This window comes from Oncorhynchus kisutch, linkage group LG28, assembly GCF_002021735.2.
Source record: "Oncorhynchus kisutch isolate 150728-3 linkage group LG28, Okis_V2, whole genome shotgun sequence".
NCBI lineage: Eukaryota > Metazoa > Chordata > Actinopteri > Salmoniformes > Salmonidae > Oncorhynchus > Oncorhynchus kisutch.
Window position 1 is genome coordinate 17,852,894 of NC_034201.2, and position 24,587 is coordinate 17,877,480.

Consider the following 24,587-nt stretch of genomic DNA (forward strand, 5'->3'; position numbering starts at 1 on the left):
TCATACAATAATAAGGATTATAGCGGCTCATATGCAACAAACAATAAATAACACAGTCATCAACAAATGATTTGCAGCAGTCTATCTCCGCCCCTCCATCCATTCCCGTTTGTAAATTAGCCCCACAAAAAGCTTCACAACAATGTTTACTCCATGGACATCCAAGGAATGAATGGTCCCAACAGGTTCCAAGCACGCCGAAAAACAAACAAGACATGCAGAGTTGCACATACAGTCAAATCTGCCGCGCCAACCTAGGGCTCTCACACACAGCCGGAAGAGCCATATTTACTTCATCCTTCCTGACAACTGGTGCACTCTTAAAGTGTCAGCGCACAGTGAAGGCTCCGTGCAGGATTTCTCCACAACTTAATTCGGGAAGGGGGGATTCATGGTAACACGTATGACAGGCACTGAATTGCAATAGCCTAAAAAGTCATTAGATTAGCTTTTATAACACATAAACCAATATACATCTATACAGGGTTTTTAAAAATTAAATACAAGTCATCATGTATTACAATGAAATACTGAATGAATGCATAATTGCTAAATAATCCATCTGTTAAAGGTAAATTAAAAGGCTACTAAAATGTGAATTTTTGTCACACAACATTATGCCACAGATGTCTCAAGTTGAGGGAGAGTGCAATTGGAATGCTGAATGCAGGAATGTCCACCAAAGTTGTTGCCAGAGAATTGAATGTTAATTGTTCTACCATAAGCCGCCTCCAACATGGTTTTAGAGAATTTGGCAGTATGTCCAACCGGCCTCACAATGGCAGACTACGTGTAACTACGCCAGTCCAGGATCTCAACATCTTTATTTGTTATTTTATTTAACTTGGCAACTAGGCAACAAATTATTATTTACAATGACGGCCCATTGTCGTGCCATTCATCCGACACCATCACCTCTAGTTTCAGCATGACAATGCACAGCCCCATGTCGCAAGGATCTGAACACAATTCCTGGAAGCTGAAAATCTGAAAATGTCCCAGTTCTTCCATGGCCTGCATACTCACCAGACATGTCACCCATTGAGCATGTCTGGGAAGCTCTTTTTTTATTTCACCTTTATTTAACCAGGTAGACCAGTTGAGAACAAGTTCTCATTTACAACTGTGACCTGGCCAAGATAAAGCAAAGCAGTACTACAAAAACAACAGAGTTACACATAAACGTATAGTCAATAACACAATAGAAACATCTATGTGCAAATGTAGAAGAGTAGGGAGGTAAGGCAATAAATAGGCCATAGAGGTGGAATAATTACAATTTAGCATTAACACTGGAGTGATAGATGTGCAGATAGTGATGTGCAAGTAGAGATACTGGGGTGCAAAAGAGCAAGAGGGTAAGCAATAATATAGGGATGAGGTAATTGGGTGTGCTATTTACAGATTGGCTGTGTACAGGTACAGTGATCGGTAAGCTGCTCGGACAGCTGATGCTTAAAGTTAGAGAGGGAGATATAAGACTCCAGCTTCAGTGATTTTTGCAATTCGTTCCAGTCATTGGCAGCAGAGATCTGGAAGGAAAGGCGGCCAAAGGAAGTGTTGGCTATGGGGATGACCAGTGAAATATACCTGCTGGAGCGCGTGCTATGGGTGGGTGTTGCTATGGTGACCAGTGAGCTGAGATAAGGTGGTGCTTTACCTAGCAAAGACTTATAGACGAACTGGAGCCAGAGGGTTTGGTGACGAATATGTAGTGCAAACGAGAGCAGCCAACGAGAGCATACAGGTCGCAGTGGTGGGTAGTATATGGGGCTTTGGTGATAAAATTGATGGCACTGTGATAGACTACATCCAATTTGCTGAGTAGAGTGTTGGAGGCTATTTTGTAAATGACATCGCCGGAGTCAAGGATCGGTAGGATAGTTAGTTTTACGAGGGTATGTTTGGCAGCATGAGTAAAGGAGGCTTTGTTGCGAAATAGGAAGCCGATTCTAGATTTAATTTTGGATTGGAGATGCTTAAATGTGAGCCTGGAAGGAGAATTTACAGTCTAACCAGACACCATACTCTAAGTCAGAACAGTCCAGAGTAGGGATGCTAGTCGGGCGGGAGGGTGCAGGTAGCAATCTGTTGAAGAGCATGCACTTAGTTTTACTAGCATTGAGAAGCAGTTGGAGGCCATGGAAGGAGTGTTGTATGGCGTTGAAGCTCGTTTGGAGGTTTGTTAGCATAGTGTCCAAAGAAGGGCCAGATGTCTACAGAATGGTGTCGTCTGCATAGAGGTGGATCAGAGAATCACCAGCAGCAAGAGCTATATCATTGATATATACAGAGAAAAGAGTCGGCCTGAGAATTGAACCCTGTGGCACCCCCATAGAACGTGTCAGAGGTCCGGACAACAGGCCCTCCGATTTGACACACTGAACTCTATCTGAGAAGTAGTTGGTGAACCAGGCGGGGCAGTCATCTGAGAAGCCAAGGCTATTGAGTCTGCCAATAAGAATGCGGTGATTGACAGAGTCGAAAGCCTTGGCCAGATCAATGAAGACGCTGAACAGTACTGTCTGTACAACTGTGCGAGACTTGTTTCTGGAAAGGTGGATTTTTAAAAGTATAAACTCGAATTGTTTGGGCACAGACCTGGATAGTATGACAGAACTCTGCAGGCTCTCTCTGCAGTAGATTGCAACTCCGCTCACTTTGGCAGTTCTATCTTGTCGGAAAATGTTATAGTTAGGGATGGAAGTTTCCGTTTTTGGTTGCCTTCCTAAGCCAGGATTCAGGACATCTGGGTTTGCGGAGTGTTCTAAAGCAGTGAATAAAACAAACTTAGGGAGAAGGCTTCTAATGTTAACATGCATGAAACCAAGGCTTTTACCGTAACGGAAGTCAATAAATGAGAGCGCCTCGGGAATGGGAGTGATGCTGGGGGCTGCAGGGCCTGGGTTAACCTCTACATCACCAGAGGAACAGAGGAGGAGTAGGATAAGGTTACGGCTAAAAGCTATAAGAACTGGTCGTCTAGTGCATTCGGAACAGAGAGTAAAAGGAGCAGATTTCTGGGCGCGGAAGAATAGATTCAAGGCAAAAATGTACAGACAAGGGTATGGTAGGATGTGAGTACAGTGGAGGTAAACCTAGGCATTGAGTGACGATGAGATAGGTTTTGTCTCTAGAGGCACCATTTAAGCCAGGTGAGGTCACCGCATGTGTGGGAGGTGGAACAAAAGGACTAGCTAAGGCATATTGAGCAAGGCTGGAGGCTCTACAGTGAAATAAGACAATAATCACTAACCAAAACAGCAATAGACAAGGCATATTGACATTAAGGAAAGGCATGTGTAGCCGAGTGATCATAGGGTCCAGTGAGTAGCTAGGCGAGCTGGAAACACGGCGATTCAGACAGCTAGCAGGCCGGGGCTAGCAGCAGGCTAGCAGATGGGCATCCGGGGGACGTTGCAACGGAAGAGCCTGTTGAAACACCCTCAGACGGCTAAGTCGGTAGACCAGTCATGATGGGTCGGCGAGGCTCCGTGTCGGCAGTAAAGGGTCCAGGTCAATTGGTAAAAGAGGTACTGTAGCACAGGAATTGGCTGATGGATCTCTTCGGCTAGCCAGGAGATGGGCCTAGCTCAAGGCTAGCACTTCCAATCAGGAAGTGGGAAATCTGAGGTTTGTAGTTTTTCAAGTCATTGCCTATCGAATATACAGTGTCTATGGGATCATATTGCACTTCCTAAGGCTTCCACTAGATGTCAACAGTCTTTAGAACCTTGTTTTAGGCTTCTACTGGGAAGGGGGAGCGAATGAGAGCTGTTTGAGTCAGGTGTCTGGCAGAATGTCATGAGCTAAATCATGAGCGCGGCCGTGAGAGGTAGCTGCGTTCCTTTTCATTTCTAAAGACAAAGGAATTGTCCGGTTGAAACATTATTAAAGATTTATGATAAAAACATCCTAAAGATTGATTCTATTCTTTGTTTGACATGTTTCTACGAACTGTAATATAACTTTTTTAACTTTTCATCGGAACTAAGCGATTGCGCATTGAGCATTTGGATTACTGGGCTAAATGCGTGAACAAAAAGGAGGTATTTGGACATAAATTATGGACTTTATTGAACAAAACAAACATTTATTGTGGAACTGCGATTCCTGGGAGTGCATTCCAATCAAGATCAAAGGTAAGTGAATATTTATAGCGCTATTTCTGACTTTTCTGACACCTCTCCTTCTTTGGAAAATGGCTGTATGTTTTTCGGTGGCTAGGTGCAGACCTAACATAATTGCAAGGTGTGCTATCGCCGTAAAGCCTTTTTGAAATCTGACACAGCGGTTGCATTAAGGAGAAGTTTATCTATAATTCCATGCATAACACTTGTATCTTTTATCAATGTTTATTATGAGTATTTCTGTCATTTGATGTGGCTCTCTGCACTTTCACCAGATGTTTGTTTGAGACAATGCATTTCTGAACATAACACACCAATTTCAAATGAGGTTTTTGGACATAAAGATTAATTTTATCGAACAAAACACATTTATTGTGTAACATGAAGTCCTGTGAGTGGCATCTGATGAAGATCTTTGAAATTGTTGCATGTTGTGTTTCTAGTTTTGATAATCTAAAAACTCAGCACAAAAAGATACGTCCTCTCAATGTCAACTGCATTTATTTTCAGCAAACTTAACATGTGTAAATATTTGTATGAACATAACAAGATTCAACAACTGAGACATAAATTGAACAATGTCCACAGACATGTGACTAACAGAAATGGAATAAAGTGTCACTGAACAAAGGGGGGGGGGGGTCAAAATCAAAAGTAACAGTCAGTATCTGGTATGGCCACCAGCTGCATTAAGTACTGCAGTGCATCTCCTCCTCATGGAATAACCCAGATTTGCCAGTTCTTGCTGTGAGATGTTACTCCACTCTTCCACCAAGGCACCTGCAAGTTCCCGGACATTTCTGGGGGGAATGGCCCTAGCCCTCACCCGCCGATCCAACAGGTCCCAGACGTGCTCAATGGGATTGAGATCCGGTCTCTTCGCTGGCCATGGCAGAACACTGACATTCCTGTCATGCAGGGAATCACACACAGAATGAGCAGTATGGCTGGTGGCATTGTCACGCTGGAGGGTCATGTCAATGTTAGCCTGCAGGAAGGGTACCACATGAGGGAGGATGATGTCTTCCCTGTAATGCACAGCGTGCAATGACAACAAGCTTAGTACGATGATGCTGTGACACACTGCCCCAGACCATGACGGACCCTCCACCTCCAAATCGAACTCGCTCCAGAGCACAGGCCTCGGTGTAACGCTCATTCCTTCGAAGATAAACACGAATCCGACCATCACCCCTGGTGAGACAAAACCGCAACTCGTCAGTAAAGAGCACTTTTGTCAGTCCTGTCTTGTCCAGCAACGGTGGGTTTGTGGACATTGGCAAAGTTGTTGCCGTTGATGTCTGGTGAAGACCTGCCTTACAACAAGCTCTCAGTCCAGCCTGTCTCAGCCTATTGTGGACAGTCTGAGCACTGATGGAGGGATTGTCCGTTCCTGGTGTAACTCGGACAGTTGTTGCCATCCTGTACCTGTCCCGCAGGTGTGATGTTTGGATGTACCGATCCTTTGCAGGTGTTGTTACACGTGGTCTGCCACTGCGAGGACGATCAGCTGTCTGTCCTGTCTACCTGTAGTGCTGTCTTAGGCGGCTCACAGTACGGACATCTGCAGTCCTCATGCCTCCTTGCAACATGCCCAAGGCACGTTCACACAGTTGAGCAGAGACCCTGGGCATCTTCCTTTTGGTGTTTTTCAGAGTCAGTAGAAAGGCCTCTTTAGTGTCCTAAGTTTTCATAACTGTGACCATAATTTCCTACCGTCCGTTCCACAGGTGCATGTTCATGGTTCATTGAACAAGCATAGGAAACAGTGTTTAAACCCTTTACAATGAAGATCTGTGAAGTTATTTGGATTTTTCCTAACTGTCTTTGAAAGACAAAAAAAGGGCCATTTCTTTTTTTTGCTGAGTTTATTAGGCGTTTATTTAGTCATTTTCTTCATTATCTAATAAATCTGTCTATTCATTCATAACTAGGATGTAGCTGGGCCCAGCACTGGCACTGTGGTCCCCTGGTGGCATAGTGACAACAGAGGAGGGAGAAAGAACGTTCGAACGAACCAACCAACCAACCAATTAGCCAACCAATGTTTGGCTAATCATTTTTCTTTTCAGGACTTGCTGGTTCCTGTTCTTTTGGAAATTGGCTTAATTCCTACATTTCAACACATTTTGCCATGGGGCAGAGAGACAAATGTGCAGTTTTAAAATGCTATTCAACACATTTTGCCATAAGGCTGAGAGAACATTTTGCAGTTAAAGCAAATTTCCTGCAATTCTAAATGTTGCCATTGCTTATGACTTGTTCATACTGTGTGCTATCTGGAGCTGCCCCCGACCTCCAGGGAGTTCCAACCAGAAACAAGACATTATTGTGGGGGTCGAATCGACCTGTTCTGAATATGCCCCCCCCCATCCCCCATGGACATGTTGCCTTTGAACAGGCACATTCGGCATATCTGCTCTGAACACACACAAACAAATAAAACACGCACAATCCGCTCGACATTGACCCCGGACCTTACACTGAAGCCCAGCAGCGCAAGCTGCAAGGCGTGCAGCACTACAGGCTATTTATTTATATCCTGCGCTTGAGTCGGGGCAGTGCAGTAGAGCGGTTTCCAAACTGGGCCCCCGCGTCACCCGTTTTCCTTGCTCACCACTAGCGTCGACACACACACAGGGTTCTAAAGTGCGACCATTTTGGTCTCAGACGCTCCATTGATATTTTGCTGTGCGATCTGACCATTTATTTTGGGAGCACCAGCGCAACCTGTAAAAAAAGAATCATCCCAATAATAATTGTTGTAACGACAGGCTTCACTCTGCAGTTGTTTCTGGGTTCCCTACAGAAAAAAAGCGAGCGAAAATTCATTCAATCCAAATAATAATTAACAATATTAAAGAATGCATCAGTGATATGTATTTCTTACAACTTTCAGAAGACATAATGGCATGGGAATGCCTGTGTACTACTTTGTGTAGCCAGTTGGCGATACTGATACAGTCCTTTCTAAAGGCATTCCCATGCAACTTTCCAAATTAAAATGATAACTGCAAAGTAGGCTTACCTGGTAGACTGATATGATACATATCACGATGATTTGTATCAAACAGTCTTTTGTTTAGCAAACTGCAGTTGCACATGCAGTACAGAAAAACACCACCTGGCAAACACCAGTCTCTTGCTGTGCACTATACCTCCAAAATATTTTGGGGATTTTCTTCCCCAGACCTCATCATGCTGTGGTTTAAGCATTGTTGCGGACTTAGAACATACATTCTTTTATATATAAAGTGCATTCGGGAAGTATTCAGACCGCTTCACTTTATCCACATTTGGTTACATTACAGTTGTTTCCCCCCTCATCAATCTACACACAATACCTCATGATGACAAAGCAAAAACAGGTTTTTAGACATTTTTGCAAATCTATTAAACATAAAAAACTGAAATCACATTTACATAAGTATTCAGACCCTTTACTCAGGACTTTGTTGAAGCACCTTTGGCAGCGATTACAGTCTCGAGTCTTCTTGGGTATGATGCTACAAGCTTGGCACACCTGTATTTGGGGAGTTTCTCCCATTCTTCTCTGCAGATCCTCTCAAGCTCTGTCAGGTTGGATGGGGAGCGTCGTTGAACAGCTATTTCCAGGTCTCTCTAGAGATGTTACACAAACAACAAGTGTGCAGTTAAATTGGCAAAAAACACACACATTTCTCTCCACAGGGCCATGGGGTGAGACAAGGATGCAGCTTAAGCCCCACCCTCTTTAATATATTTATCAATGAATTGGTGAGGGCACTAAACAGTCTGCAGCACCCGACCTCACCCTACTAGAATCTGAAGTCAAATGTCTACTGTTTGCTGATGATCTGGTGCTTCTGTCACCAACTAAAGAGGGCCTACAGCAGCACCTAGATATTCTGCACAGATTCTTTCAGACCTGGGCCCTGACAGTAAATCTCAGTAAGACAAAAATAATGGTGTTCCAAAGAAAGGTCAAGTTGCCAGGACCACAAATACAAATTCCATCTAGACACCGTTGCCCTAGAGCACACAAAAAACGATACATACCTCTGCCTAAACATCAGCGTCACAGGTAACTCCCACGAAGCTGTGAATGAGCTGAGAGACAAGGCAAGAACGGCCTTCTATGCCATCAAAAGGAACATAAAATTCGACATACCAATTAGGATCTGTCTAAAAATACTTGAATCAGTTATAGAACCCATTGGCCTTTATGGTTGTGAGGTCTGGGGTTAACCAATAATTCACAAAATGGGACAAACACCAAATTGAGACTCTGCATGCAGAATTCTGCAAAAATATTCTCTGCATACAACTTAAAACACCAAATAATGCATCCAGAGCAGAATTAGGCCGATACGGACTAATTATCAAAATCCAGAAAAGAGCTGTTTAATTCCACAACCACCTAAAAGGAAGCCAAACCTTCCATAACAAAGCCATCACCTACATAGAGATTAACCTGGAGAAGATTCCCCTAAGCAAGCTGGTCCTGGGGCTCTGTTCAAAAACACAAACAGAACCCACAGAGACCCAGGACAGCAACATAACCTAATCATGAGAAAACAAAAAGTAATTACTTGACACATTGGAAAGAATTAACAAAAGAACTGAGCAAACTAGAATGCTATTTGGCCCTAAAGAGAGAGTACACAGTGGCAGAATACCTGACCACTGTGACTGACCCAAAACGTAAGGAAAACTTTGACTATGTACAGACTCAGTGAGCATAACCTTGCTATTGCGAAAGGCCACTGTAGGCAGACCTGGCTCTCAAGAGAAGACAGGCTATGTGCCTACTGCCCACAAAATGAGCTGGAAACTGATCTGCACTTCCTAACCTCCTGCCAAATGTATGACCATATTAGAAACACATTTCCCTCAGATTAAACAGATCCACAAAGAATTTGAAAACAAACCCAATGTTGATAAACTCTCATATCTACTGGGTGAAATACCAGTGTGCCATCACAGCAGCAAAGTTTGTGACCTGTTGCCACGAGGGCAACCAGTGAAGAACCAACACCATTGTAAATACAACCCATATTTATGTTTATTTATTTTCCCTTTTGTACTTGACCTATTTCCACATCGTTACAACACTGTATATAGACATAATGACATTCGAAATGTCTTTATTATTTTGTGACTTCTGTGAGTGTAATATTTACAGTTCAGTTTTATTGTTTATTTTCCTTTACTTGCTTTGGCAATGTTAACGTATGTTTCCCATGCCAATAAAGCCCTTGAATTGAATTGTTAAATCGGGTTCAAGTCTGGGCTCTGGCTGGGCCACTCAAGGACATTCAGAGACTTGTCCCGAAGCCACTCCTACATTGTCTTGGCTGTGTACTACCTGTTGGAAGGTGAACCATCACCCCAGTCTGAGGTCTTGAGCGCTCTGGAGCAGTTTTTCATCAAGGATCTCTCTGTACTTTGATCCATTCATCTTTCCCTCGATCCTGACTAGTCTCCCAGTCCCTGCTGCTGAAAAACATCCCCACAGCATGATGCTGCCACCACCATGCTTCACCGTAGGGATGATGCCATTTTTCCTCCAGACGTGACACTTGGCATTCAGGCCAAAGAGTTCAATCTTGTTTTCATCAGACCAGAGAATCTTGTTTCCCATGGTGTGAGAGACCTTTAAGATGCCTTTTGGAAAAATCCAAGCAGGCTGTCATGTGCCTTTTACTAAGGGGTGGCTTCTGTCTGGCCACTCTACCATAAAAGCCCGATTGAAGCTCTTAAAGAGACAGTGTAAAAATGTTAAATATAATGCATCTCAATAGGTAGTGCTTTTACACGATGTAGAAACCTAAAATTCCACAAATGACTTTGTAATTTCCATGACAGGTTTTTGTATCAACATGTCAGCTTTGTACAATTAACAAATGTATTTACAGGGTTAAATATGAGTTTCTAGAGCACAACATGTGCTTCAAAAGTATCTAGAATTCATATAGCTCAATATGCTAGGCTATATCTCAATCAATACTTTGTTATTCTGGTGCGCTTAGATTTGATGTTTTACGCTTGACTTTAAATTGGGAGCACCAGTGATATCATTGAGCCCTGCACACACGTTTTCAAAGTGTTCAGTTGTGTTTTCCGGCATATTGTTGGGCTATTCATAGTTTGAAACTCGCTGACATATCAAACAGAAACATTACCTTCATAATCGGTGTCATCACCACCCAAAAGCATAATGATAATTATTATGGACGACCAGAATGTCGACAGAATTGAGCGGTTTCCGGCTGCTGTCTAACCCGAGCCGTGGGTGTACCGACAGCAGGAGAAGCGAGGGGCAGCGGGATAAGGCAGGCTACGAGCCTTTTGGAAATAACCTCTAGCTTTCTCTTTCTTTAAGTTTGTACATTACTCAAATCTGGAGCTGTAAGTAAAGATCGGTTAACTTTGCGATGGCAACGCACTCCCTTTGGACTTGTTTGGTTGCAACTGTAGGTTTACTCTGGGGTGTGACAGTACTGGGTAAGTGTTTAAATTGATAGGTTTTTCTCACGGTCAGGAACACTGCTCTTGGCAGTTGCACCTCTCGGTGTAGACTATTCATCAGTGGTGTAAAGTACTTTAGTAAAATGGTTTAAAGTACTACTGACGTAGTTTTTTTGGGTATCTGTACTTTACTATATTTTTTACAACTTTTACTTCACTACATTCCTAAAGAAAAGAATGTACTTTTTACTCCATACATTTTCCCTGACACCCTCGTTACATTTTGAATGATTAAGAGGACAGGATAATGGTCCAATTCACGCACTTAACAAGAAAACGTCCCTGGTCATCTGTTCTGCCTCTGATCTGGCTGATTCACTAAACACGTGTGTATTGATATGTAAGGTACGTGTGCCATTTTTTTATGTAGTTCTGTCCTTGTCTATTCATGTTATGTCAAGTTTCATGTTTTGTGTGGACTCCAGGAAGTGTAGTTGCTACTTTCGCAACAGCATTTTTTTCTTTGTATCATTACGACACATGTTGTTTCTATTGTTCCTGCGAGGCAGGTGGCATTTTCTTTTTATAGGCGCTGCGAAAACGTTTTAAACATTGTTACAACTTTGTGTTAAATGCGCTACATGGTCAATTTGATGTCTGCATTGGCCATGCAGGATTAATGGTGATATGGCCTCTGCAGAAGTTAAGGCATTCATACTTCTTGCGCTTCGCGGAGCAGCGCAGAGCTGTTGTGAAGGAAGTGAGTTTGTGTTTATAGAGGACCTCCCGCACTCGCCTATCAACCAATTTCCGCATTGTTACACATTTTGAGAGACACATGGCTATGGGTTACGGAGCTCAATTTGGCCTCTGCGTGCCTCTGGAGGCTTCGCAATTGTCACACAATCCATATGGCGCCTCCGAACATATTTTCGGATCAAGCATAAATCAAGTTTACACATCCAATAAACTGCACCACACCACTAGTGATTCAGGATTCATCTCTATAGCCATCCAGCTAATTACTGGCTAAACAAAATGACAAGCAAGACCTTCTGAAATGTTGGAGTCCGTTTCCGGATGCTTGACACAGGAGCTCAGCCAAGATGGCACGATGTAAAAAGGCTGCACCGTTTTCTCACCCGAGTCTCCTCATTGCCCCACAGCAAAATGATCCTACATTTAGGCTATTGTTTACATGTGTATTTCACACTACGTTGAGGTCAAAATCAGAGTATAATGCTTGTATGGATGTCAACCCCCAACACATGTTAATGTCATCGTCATTAATCAACTGCATTACAGTTAAACTACTTTGACTACCACCACCTACTTCTGTATGCTAGCTATGCTACCCGTTTATATGAATAGAGCCAACTTCTAAATGTTATGCACCGAAAACAGCCAAATGTATCCAAATTCTATTTTAGTGACCACATTGTGGGCCTGTTATAATACATCAATCATGACATATTTGACATATCTGCTTAGTTAGATCAGATTAGTTGAATGTGCGCCATTGACCTTTTTACCACATCTATCCCCATAACCTCCCAGGTATCTTTCCAGGAGTTCAAACTCATTATCGTGTCTTTGAAATCTCTACACAAGGTATCATAAAGAGGTTTTTATTTGTGAACCTGTTTGTCAGGGTTCTCCATGTTTGTTGTGAATGTGTGTTTTATACAGGATATACCTCCCCCACCTACTGAACACTAATCATGTCAATACAAATCTATGCAGAGACCTTCTCATTGTTAAAACATGTGGGAGGCGCATGGCATCGCCACCGCAAGCCTCTGGAGGCTCCGCAATTGCTTCACAATCTCCATATGGAGCCTCTGATCCACATTGCCAGATCAAGCATAAATTGGCTTTTATGGTTGACACAGGGTGGCTCTAGCCTTGTGGGCACCCTAAGTGAGATTTGGTTGGGGTGGATTTCGAACTTGTACCTTGTGTATTAATATCTAACTTTCAACTTCTAGCTGCAAGGGGCCCTAAGCGACTGCTTATGCCTGGAGCCAGCCGTGGGTTGACATGCCTAGATGTTAATCATGTCAATTGAAAATGGTTCATTGGGTGCTTTTAGCAAATTGGTCATTGACTGTTCAAGTTCCTTTGGCCTTTCAAGTGTTGAATCCTTTGAAATAGTATGCTTTATCGTCCCTATGGGTTTTATGCCATCCATATTTCATAATATCATGGTTTCCTTCCTTCCTTCCGCAGTGAGTTGTAGGACCTGATTGAGGACCTGTTCAGAGGCTACAACAAGAGTATTTGTCCAGCAGCGCACCCCACAGACAAGGTGGAGGTGCAAGTCAAGCTGATTCTCACCAACCTCATCTCCCTGGTGAGACAGACCACACCTGCAGCAGCATAACAATACAACACACATACATTAGATGCCAGTACAAAAATGTATGCACTGTAAGTCACTCTGGATAAGAGCTTCTGCTAAATGACTCAAATGTAAAACCAAACATATTACACACATCACACTGCTGCACCCCAACAACACAATACACATTCTGTATGGATGACATATACTGTCGGGATGGCAGGGTAGCCTAGTGGTAAGAGCGTTGGACTAGTAACCGGAAGGTTGCAAGTTCAAATCCCCGAGCTGACAAGGTGCATATCTGTTGTTCTGCCCCTGAACAGGCAGTTAACCCACTGTTCCTAGGCCGTCATTGAAAATAAGAATTTGTTCTTAACTGACGTGCCTAGTTCAATAAAGTTCTGTACTTCCACCATGCAGGGTGCACTACAGTACTTTCACATATCAAACTGAAATAGACAAATGTCTTCATCAGACAATCATATTATCTCCTCTGAAAAGGAAGAGACTCACAACTAATGTCTGGATTGTGAGTGTTTCTCTCACCAATCTTATCAATTCATTTATCATTTGTTTCTTCCACACTTTGACTAGATTCAGTTTTTTCCTTTCTCCTACTTTGAGTTTTTTTCATCTCAATGCTCTCTTCTCCGTCACTCGTCTGTTTTCTCCTCCGTTCCTCTCATCTCTCCTCCTCCCACAGCAATGGAATGATATTCGCCTAGCCTGGAAAACCTCTGTGTATTTTGGCATGGAAGTTATTTGTGTGCCTTACAACACAGTATGGCTCCCTGAGAACAAGTGAGCCAGTAGAGGGCTTTCATATTTTTCCTCATTTTGATTCCCCCCCTTTTGTGGCTCTGTTTTGCTTTGTTTTGAGCAATGGACTCTTGAACTCTTCTCATCGCACCTTACCCTTTCCTTTCTTCCCCTCCTCTCTTCCCCCTCTGCAGCATTGATGGCAAGTTTGATGTGGCCTACTATGCCAATGTCTTAATCTACTCCAGTGGCTACATGTACTGGCTGCCTCCAGCGATCTACCACAGCACGTATAGAGATCACCTACTTCCCCTTTGACTACCAGAACTGCACCGTAGTCTTCAGGTCCCAGAGATACAGTGCAAATGAGTTTGAAATCATACTGGCTGTTGACGCAGAGACCAACAAGCCTATTGAGTGGGTGGACATTGATCCTGAGGCCTTCACAGCCAATACACACTAATGTTGCAACATCTTGTTTTTATGATTTTCCAAATCAAATGGTATTTGTCACATGCGCCGAATACAACGGGTGTAGACCTTACCGTGAAATGCTTACTTACAAGCCCTTAATTAACCAACAATGCAGTTATGAAAATATTTACTAAATAAAGTACATTTAAGAAAGAAATATATATATAATGTGTGTGTGTGTGTGTGTGTGTGGTGGTAAATAGGATAGTCTTGAACTGTTTATTTTCCAGTGATTGCACGTTGGCCAATAGAACGGATGGTATAGGCGTGTTACCCACTCACCGACGAATTCTCACAAGGCACCCTGATCTGCGCCCCATGTATCTCCTTATTTTCTTCATGCGAATGACTAGGATTTGGGCCTTTTATATATCCTTCACGTCAGATTATATAGCATTATATCCTTCACGTCAGACTCATTAAAGAAAAAATCTTTGTCTAGTTCGAGGTGAGTAATCGCTGTTCTGATATCCAGAAGCTCTTTTCGGTCATAAAAGACGGTAGCGTCAGCAAATAAGTTAAACAATGCAGAAAAACACACAAAATAGCACAATTGGTTAGGAGCCTGTAAAACGGCAGGCATCTCCTCAGGCACCATTCTTTAAATAAATTATATTTCAAAATCTACCTCCCCCCCACTACTCAGGTTCTGCATGTGTGACACAAATACTGAATATACAACTTTGTAGTTTCTCAAAAGCAATATGTATGACTCCCAACACCATAAAGTTTGCTGAGGACATGACGGTGGTAGGGCTGATCGGCGACGAGGCTGCCTATAGGGAGAATGTCAGAGACCTGGCAGTGTGGTGCCAGGACAACAACCTCTTCCTCAATGTCAGCAAGACAAAGGAGCTGATTGTGGAATACAGGAAAGGAGGTGAGAACACGCCCCCATCCACATTGGGGCTGTAGAGGAGCGGGTTGAAAGCTTCAAGTTCCTCGGTGTCCACATCACTAAGGAATTATCATGGTCCACTCATCAACACAGTCGTGAAGAGGGCATGACGATGCTTCTTCCCCCTCAGGAGGCTAAAAAGATTTGGCATGGGCCCTCAGATCCTCAGTTCTACAGCTACACCATTGAATGGCTGCATCACCACTTGGTATGGTAACTGCTTGGCATCTGATCTCAAGGCACTACAGAAGTTAGTGCATATGGCCCAGTGTATCACTGGGGCCGAGCTCCCTGCCATCCAGGACCTCTATACCAGGCGGTGTCAGAGGAAGGCCCAAAAAATGGTCAGACTCCTTCCAACCAAGCCGCAGACTGTTCTCTCTTCTACTGCATGACAAGCGGTACCAGTGCACCAAGTCTGGAACCAACAGGATCTAAACGGCTTCTAACCCCAAGCCATTAGACTGCTAATCAAATGGCTACCCTGACTACCTGTGTTGACTCTTTTTTTGCACTAACTCTCTTGCAGTGACTACGCACACATACTGGACTCTACCCACACACTAACCCATACTTACGCTGAGATCCCAACACACACACACACGCATACTGACGCAACACACATTCACACTCACCAAGTACGCTGCTGCTACTGTTTTATTTATCCTGTTGCCTAGTCACTTTACCTATATGTACATAGCTACCTCAATTACCCCGTACCCCTGCACACGGACTCGGTACTCCTTGTATAGAGCCATGTTATATTTCCTCTTTATTGTTATTCACTGTGTATTTATTCCTCATGTCACTTTATATTTGACTTTATTTTTCTAATCTGAAGTACATGGTTGGAAAAGGACCTGTAAATTAGCATGTCATTGTTTGTTGTGTTGGAATTATTCTAATCTGAAGTACATGGTTGGAAAAGGACCTGTAAATTAGCATGTCATTGTTTGTTGTGTTGGAATTATTCTAATCTGAAGTACATGGTTGGAAAAGGACCTGTAAATTAGCATTTCATTGTTTGTTGTGGTGGAATTATTCTAATCTGAAGTACATGGTTGGAAAAGGACCTGTAAATTAGCATTTCATTGTTAGTTGTGGTGGAATTATTCTAATCAAAGAGACTTAGATTTCCTCAAAACAATTGAACTTCATTATTTAATGACTGCAGTAATGGAACGTTAACAATCACCCAATGGTGTAGTGTTAAAGCCCAAATAAACAGGATTCGGTTACAACTATTTATAGTCTTCCTGAGTGCTTGTGACAAGGAACAGAAATTATACAAAGGTACATTGTGCTCTCATGCAACATACATCAAGATTTACATGGCGCTAAATATCTGTCTAGTTCATTTACTAGTTTATACAGAAATACTAATGCAACCTAGAATACTACATCCTTAAATAAACTGGACATTGGTTCTCCCTGTTACCAATAGACAGACACTAATCATGGAATGGAATGCAGTCTTTAGGTTCTCACCAAGCCATCGTAAATCTGAGGATTCTCTCTTCACACAGACATATGAGAGAACCCTATTCTGTTGCCTCTAGAAAAAAGACAATGTTTTAATATAGGAATACATTCTAATGTAAAAGTAATGTGATTAACTTAATGTTGTAATTCTACGACATCGTCTAAACCTGTTGACGAAGCATGTGACATAACATTTGATTTGATTAACAGTTATCTGTAAACAATTGACAACCCATCAACAGGTCAATTCCTAATGAAATGGCTTCTATTGATCCCAGTGTGTCTGTTTCCACCCTGTTAGAGAACGGTGAGTGGGCCATAAAGCACAGGCCAGCCAGGAAGCTGATCAACTCACGCTACACTCCTGATGACCTGGAGTACCAGGAGATCTCCTTCAACCTGGTCATCCAGAGAGAACCTCTATTCTACATCATCAACATCATCCTGTCCTGCTCACTCATCTCCCATCTCCTCCCTGGTCGTCCTGGCCTACCTCCTACCTGCATAGGGTAGGTTGCAACACTGCTGCTGATTCGTCAGTGGTGTAACTTAAGGATACAGGAAGATGATATAGTATGCCATCAACAACTGATGTTAGCAGTTGTTCTGTTAGTGTTACAAGTGTTTTTTCCAATATTGACTATTAAATCAAATGATTTATATTTAAAGCAGCTATCAGCAGTTGAAACAATAACAAAGCGTCCTCCCTGCCCCCTTTTCAGTAAAAAGCTGAGGGATGGGGCTAGAGAAATATAACCACTCAAATTCATAAAACAGAGCTATGGATGCAAGGACTGACCATCCATGGTATCAGAATTATAGTTAATGTTCTGAGGTTGTGGTGTTTACATTTACTTTGTTTACAAACATTGAAGTAAAACAAGTTTATTTTGGATTCTGATGGGGTACGAATGCTTATGAGGCATCAATAAGTTATTCAAGAATCAATGGGTACATATCATTAATTTATGAGTCCACAAATGGATGTAGCAACTGCAGATGGCCCCTTTATGCTCTAACATAGATTTCATGGTTCTGAGTTTCAAACTAGAGAATGCACTGTATATTGTCGGATTAAAATTGGATTCTGTTTGCTAGTTTACAAATTGACCACAAGAAACCCAAACAGATAATGTGACTAAAACAACTTCAAACCTTGCTTAGGCTACATTTGTTTACGATCACATCTCTTTATTCTGCTTGGGAATAAATAGGCCTACTTGGGATCAGATTTCCTAAATGTTTACCCCTTGGAGCTGATTTGGAGCTGGAGCTGTCCAACAAAAGTTTGTTTTGCTCAGAACACTTGGTGGGCCAAATAAAACCATCTGTATATTATGTCTGTTGTCATCTGATGATTATGGGAAAAGCACTGCACTCCTGTCTGTACCCCTCTGATTCTCTGTTGTCCTCTTCATAGATGGGGGACAGAAGTTGACTGTGTCCATCTCTGTCCTGCTGGCTCAGACTGTCTTCCTATTTCTTATTGCTCAGAAGGTCCCTGAGACATCTCTCAATGTTCCACTCATTAGCAAGTGAGTTAGAATGTACCTAGGTGTGTTTTGTATGAGGATTCTGTGTGAGAGACTCCATATAATAGTCACTGCATTCCTTTCTCAGCTTCAAATTGATGCCCTCATTAATGGGATTCTTCAGTCTCTTTCTTACTGCCTTCCTCCATACATTTATGTAACTCCATAAGAGAGCCAAATCCCATCTACATCAACATCGGTCTGTTCTTCTCTTCCAGGTACCTGATCTTTGTCATGTCTGTGACCACACTCATCGCCACCAACCAAATCGTGGTGCTCAACATCTCCCTCCGCAGTCCCAATACCCACACCATGTCCCACACAGCACGTATGTATACATTGAAAAGGAAAATGATTTGTTTAACCACAAATGGGTGCTAAGTGGCATAACAAAATCCAGGTCCAGTACTTGTGTGGGTTTGAAAGTTAAATACTTTATTGCATAGGCCAAGTCATGATTAAAATACAGTGCATTCGGAAAGTATTCAGACCCTGTAACCTTTCCCACATTATACATTTATGGATTTTCTCCATAATGACAAAGCAAAACAGGTTTTTCGATTTCTTTGCCAATTTATTAAAAATAAAAACAAATACCTGATTTACACAAGTATTCAGACCTGAAATTGAGCTCAGGTGCATCCTGTTTCCATTGACCATTTGGAAAAGCATACACCTTTCTATTTAAGATCCTTATAGCTCCAAGACAGGATTGTGTCGAGGCACAGACCTGGGGAAGGGTACCAAAAAATGGCTGCAGCATTGAAGAACACAGTGGCCTCCATCATTCTTAAATGGAAGAAGTTTGAAACCAACAAGACTTTTCCTACAGCTGGCCGCCTGGCCAAACTGAGCAATCCGGGGAGAAGGGCCTTGGTCAGGGAGGGGACCGAGAACCCAATGGTCACTCTGACAGAGCTCTGTGGAGATGGGAGAACCTTTCAGAAGGGCAACCATCTCTGCAGCACTCCACCAATCAGGCCTTTATGGTAGAGTGGCCAGACGGACGCCACTCCTCAGTAAAAGGCATATGACAGCCCGTTTGGAGTTTCCCAAAAGGCATCTAAAGGACTCTCAGAACATGAGAAACAAGATTCTCTGGTCTGATGAAACCAAGATTGAACTCTTTGGCCTGAATGCCAAGCATCACATCTGGAGGAAACATGGCATCATCCCTACGGTGAAGCATGATAGTGGTAGCATTATGCTGTGAGGATGCTATTCAGCGGCAGGGACTAGGAGACTAGTCAGGATTGAGGGAAAGATGAACGGAGCAAAGTACAGAGATCCTAAATGAAAACATGCTCTAGAGCGCTCAGGACCTCAGACTGGGGTGAAGGTTCACCTTCCAACAGGACAACGACCCTAAGCACACAGTCAAGGCAACGCAGGAGTGGCTTCGGGACAAGTCTCTGAATGTCCTTGATTGGCCCAGCCAGAGCCCTGACTTGAACCTGATCGAACATCTCTAGAGAGACCTGAAAATGGCTGTGCAGCGGCGCTCCCCATCCAACCTGACCAAGCTTTTGAGGCTCTGCAGAGAAGAATGGGAGAAACTACCCAAATAAAGGTGTACCAAGCTTGTAGTGTAAACCTACAAGAAGACTCAAGGTTGTAATGGCTGCCAAAGGGGCTTCAAAGTACTAAAGGGTCTTATGTAAATGTGATATTTCAGTTTTTTTTCTTCTTTTGTCTAAAAATCTGTTTTTGCTTTGTCATTATGGGGTAGTGCGTGTAGATTGAGGGGGAAAAATGTTATCCATTTTAGAATAAGGGTGTAACTTAACAAAATGTGGAAAAAGTCGAGGAGTTGGAATACTTTCCGAATGCACTGTACACCAACACATATCGGCTAACAGTTGTTTGTTCACCCGTACCCAATTGCTAATAACCACCCGCAAACGCCGACTATGTGATAAAGTGAAAATCTTTCATCCACAACCAACCCTAACCCCAAATATAGAAAATGCTCTGTCCAGTCAGATGGCAGAATCATTTTTTGACAGGCCTTTTTAGATTGGCATATGTTTCTGATAATAAGTTTCTACATTTTGGTAGGCTATTTGTTAATCCACTTGTCTATTAGATACAGGTGGCTTCTCTTCTGTACTTTGACCTAGAAGAGTAAATATACCCCAATGCTCACCAGAATACATTGACAGAATGAATGCTTCAAATCAGCTGACATGGCAAAGCTCTCTTTCATCTCTGCTTCTCTCATGTGTCAAAGACATGTATTATTAGGGGCCAGGGAGAAGATGCAATAAAAAAAATCTGTTTAAGGAAATTAAAAGCTGTTTAAACGACCCAACATGGTTGAAATACTATCAGCTTTTATGATTCTTATAAAGATGGCACCTTTACAGACTTTTCTGGTCCTTCTATTAATTTTCACCTCCATTTCACAGCTTTTCTCTTACTGAATTAAACTCCGATATTGTCCCTTTTTGCCTCAGTGCTTCAATGTTAACTTTTTAAGCCTAAATTCCCAAAAGCATTTGGCAATTGCCGTGTTATTAGCACGCTACAGTTGGGCCCTAAAGCTTCGGGTAAATACTAACGTCAGATAGAACAACCTTAGTGTCGCCTATAGATATGAATTGCACAAGAATTATACTTTTTTTTTATGCCTTGTTTTTTCTTTATTCAATACTATAACGAACCGATATGACATAAGATCCTACTTTGTCAGAATGAATTAGACTTTTTTGTTTTAATCCACCTTTCCTCTCCCCTGTTTAGCTCTTCCTGGAGCTTGTTCCTCAATTCCTGGGCATGGCCCCTCTGGTGGATAATGCAGAGGCGGGAGTGAGGGAGCGACGGCGTAGCTCGTTCTTCGGCCTGATGCAGAGAGCAGAGGAGTATGTGCTGAAACAACCACACAGCGAGATGATGATTGACAAACAGAGAGACGCATGGCCTCACACAATCATTTGGTAAGATTAGAGATACCGGTAGGGAGGGAAGGAAGGAAGGAAGGATAGCGCATGGGGGGGGGGAGGGGATACAACATTTGTTTTGGTGTTATGGAACCCAGAAACAGTAGTGCCAAACAACATTTGACACAGGTATGTGCACAGATGGGGCTCTACCTATACAGAGCACATGCCCCTTTGCCCTTCCAGTCTCCAAAGTGCCCTTTTCAGTGGTGTTATAATTTCCCCCCAAATGTTTATTTTTTAAAATAAATGTTCTGTCGTGGTTGTTCTGAACCTACTGTCAGCAAGTCCTCATTAAATGATCATTTATGCTTCAGAACCAACAAGTTGCGCATCTTAATTGTTGACCAATGACTTCATCAACGTTGGAGCATAAAGAAGGGCATGCTAGTGATGCACGCGTCAGCTGTTTGTTCACCGGCACCCGCCCGCAATTGCTAATAACACATCTGCAACCACCCAACTATGTGTAATAAAGTGGAAATCTGAGAACTGACCCTAACCCGCAAATATAGAAAATGCATGGTAGGCTAGAGATGGCAGAATATTTTGGGGGAAGATCTTTTTGCCTGATTTTAGATATGTTTCTTCTTATAATTTCCAACATTTTGGTAGGCTATTTGTTAGTCAACTTGTCTATAATTAGATACAGGTGGCTTCTTCTGTCATTATGTTGCCCGAAGAGTAAATAAACCCTTGCTCACCAGAATGTTATAAATCGATAGAATGAATGCTTCAATCTAGTTGACTTCGGTAAAGTTCTCTCTGTCATCTCTGCTTCTTTCGTGGAGCAAAGAAGTTTAGAGATCTGGGAGAAAATGCAATAACTCAAATCAGGAAAGATTTTCTGTGCAACATTTCCAAATGACATCAGTTTACCCGGTTGTAAGGGAAGCTGTGAAAACGACCCAACATTTTTCTGATAAGATTTCATTTCGGCTTGGATGCATATATTGTGATTGAAATACTATCAGCTTTTATGATGCTGATAAAGATAGGTACTGTTTATAGGTGCTAACTGTGCATTCGCATTCTCTAAAGATGAAAAAAGATTTAGTTTCTATTTAACCCTTCTGAACAGTAGGCTACAGTTCCCTCAACATTAACTTTTTCTGCCCGTTCCCAAATGCATTTGGCGATTGGCGTGTTGGCTATTTGGCACGTGTACCGTTAGGCCCTAAAGTTTAGGCTTATGCACGAATGCAGATAGCCTAAAATAATTAAAGAAAAACCTCAATCTAGTTTGATGTATACATTGCACAAGAATGATACATTTATGGATTTTAAGGTATTGTCTTTATTCAACCCGCCCGCCACCAACCCACCCTTCATCCACACAATATTTCATGACCCTCAACCCGCCCTTCATCCACACAATATTTCATGACCCGCCCTGCGGATATAACCACGGGGCCTATGGTTTGAGTCAACCCGAACAATTGACTACCTGGTGATTTGATTGATCATTTTCATGTTTCAGATAGGCCTAGTGTGGGTGGCTACTGGCTATATGTCTAAAGATAAGCAGCTGTAACATCGCACTGCCATCAATATTATGGGACAAAGATAACATATTCTGGCGCAATTCTCATGACATTTGTGAGGAAGAACTGGGCTATCCGGCTGGCAATGAGCGCTTTGCAGGCAGGCATGATAGTGGCCACAAATAGAGTTGGGTTGGATATAGTAATGGTAGGCTACAATCTTCTATTTTGACTGGTATTGTGTTGGTCGTTGTTAATAAGTGCAGAATTTGAGTTCAAAATAGTTTAGCAAAATAGTTTACTAATTAGATTGTTCTGCTTTCCCTTGTAATAATTGCTCAACGAGTCTGTGACCGCGGCTACGAGAACCATTTTTTTGGGGTGCCCTTTTTTTTGGGGGGGGGGGGGGTTGCAGACAGCCCTGCTTTGAGATGTAGTTATGTATATTATCCAACAAGCCAGTTTTTTTGAATAAATGTCTGGGTTAATTTGAATTGGTTTTAAAAAGCATTTGGTTTTATTTGTTCTTGTAAATAAGTATCACAATCAATAGGAAAAGGAGAGCGGATAAAGATTAGCACTGTGGTCCATCACCAGCATATGTGTAGGTGACTGTCTCTGTTACCCTCTAGTGGATGGCATTATGAGCACCACAGCCAGCCTGTACAAGAGCCTTGCCCAAGCTGCTCCTGAGATCAAGGAATATGTGGATGCCTGTACATTTATCGCTGAGAGCACAAAGCAAGCAAATGACATTGGGTCAGTAAGTATTGCTTTTATTCTGGGGATGTAGGTCAGGTTTTGGGTCAGTTTCATTTCAATTCATTCTGCTCAGGCCCATATTCACAAAGTGTGCTGATCTAGGATCATGCTCTTTTTGATAAAATAAATTATGATTTTAAAAGGCCTACACTGAGACACTTTGAATATGATGAGCTGAGGGTTAAGAAATCCTGATAGAACCGTGTGGGTTATTGTCTCCCCACTTCTGGCTCACCGTTAACTGTCCCATAGGAAATGGAGAGTTGGGTATTGATCGGGAAGATGATTGACAAGGTGTGTTTCTGGGTGGCCATGGCCCTCTTCTCCATCGGAACTGTCGCCATATTCCTCACGGGACATTTTAACTCAGTCCCAGAGTTTCCATTTCCTGGGGAAAACAAACTATACCTCCCCAGTTAGGAGGACAAGGGAATCATCATCATTGTCTTCATATCATTGAGACTTAAGTTGTCTTGCTCATTTCTTCACTTACAGTGCATTCAGGAAGTATTCAGACCCCTTGACTTTTTCCATATTTTGTTATATTACAGCCTTAATCTAAAATGTCTTAGACTTTCCCCCCCCCCTCAATCTACACACAATACCCCATAATGACAAAGCAGAAACAAGTTTTTAGAAATTTGTATTTAACCTTTATTTAACTTTATTTAAAATCACATTTACATAAGTATTCATACCATTTACTCATTACTTTGTTGAAGCACCTTTGGCAGCGATTACAGCCTGAGTCTTGTTGGGTATGACGCTACAACCTTGGCACACCTGTATTTGGAGAGTTTCTCCCATTCTTCTCTACAGATCCTTGAGAGCGCTGTCAGGTTGGATGGGGAGCGTTGCTGCAGAGCTATTTTCAGGTCTCTCCAAAGATGTTAGTTTACTAAGACTTGCCATCAATAATTAGTTTACAGAGACTTGTCCCAAAGCCACTCCTGCGTTGCCTTGGCTGCGTGCTTAGGGTCGTTGTCCTTTTAGAAGGTTGAACCTTCACCCCAGTCTGAGGTCCTGAGTGCTCTGGAGCAGGTTTTCATTAAGGATCTCTGTACTTTGCGCCATTCATCTTTCCCTCAATTCTGACTAGTCTCCCAGTCCCTGCCATTGAAAAACATCCTCACAGCATGATGCTGCCACCACCATGCTTCAACGTAGGGATGGTGCCAGGTTTCTTCCAGACGTGATGCTTTGCATCCAGGCCAAAGAGTTATCTTGTTTTACACCAGACCAGAGAATCTTGTTTCTCATGGTCTGAGAGTCCTTTAGGTGCCCTTTGGCAAACTCCAAGCGGGCTGTCATGTGCCTTTCATTGAGGAGTGGCTTC

At 42.5% G+C, this 24,587-nt stretch overlaps 1 pseudogene; it reads left to right on the top strand.

Annotated features, from left to right (window-relative positions):
- Window positions 1–10,076: 10,076 nt before the first annotated feature.
- Window positions 10,077–23,838, top strand: LOC109875629 (acetylcholine receptor subunit gamma-like; annotated as a pseudogene).
- The last annotated feature ends 749 nt before the right edge of the window (window positions 23,839–24,587 follow it).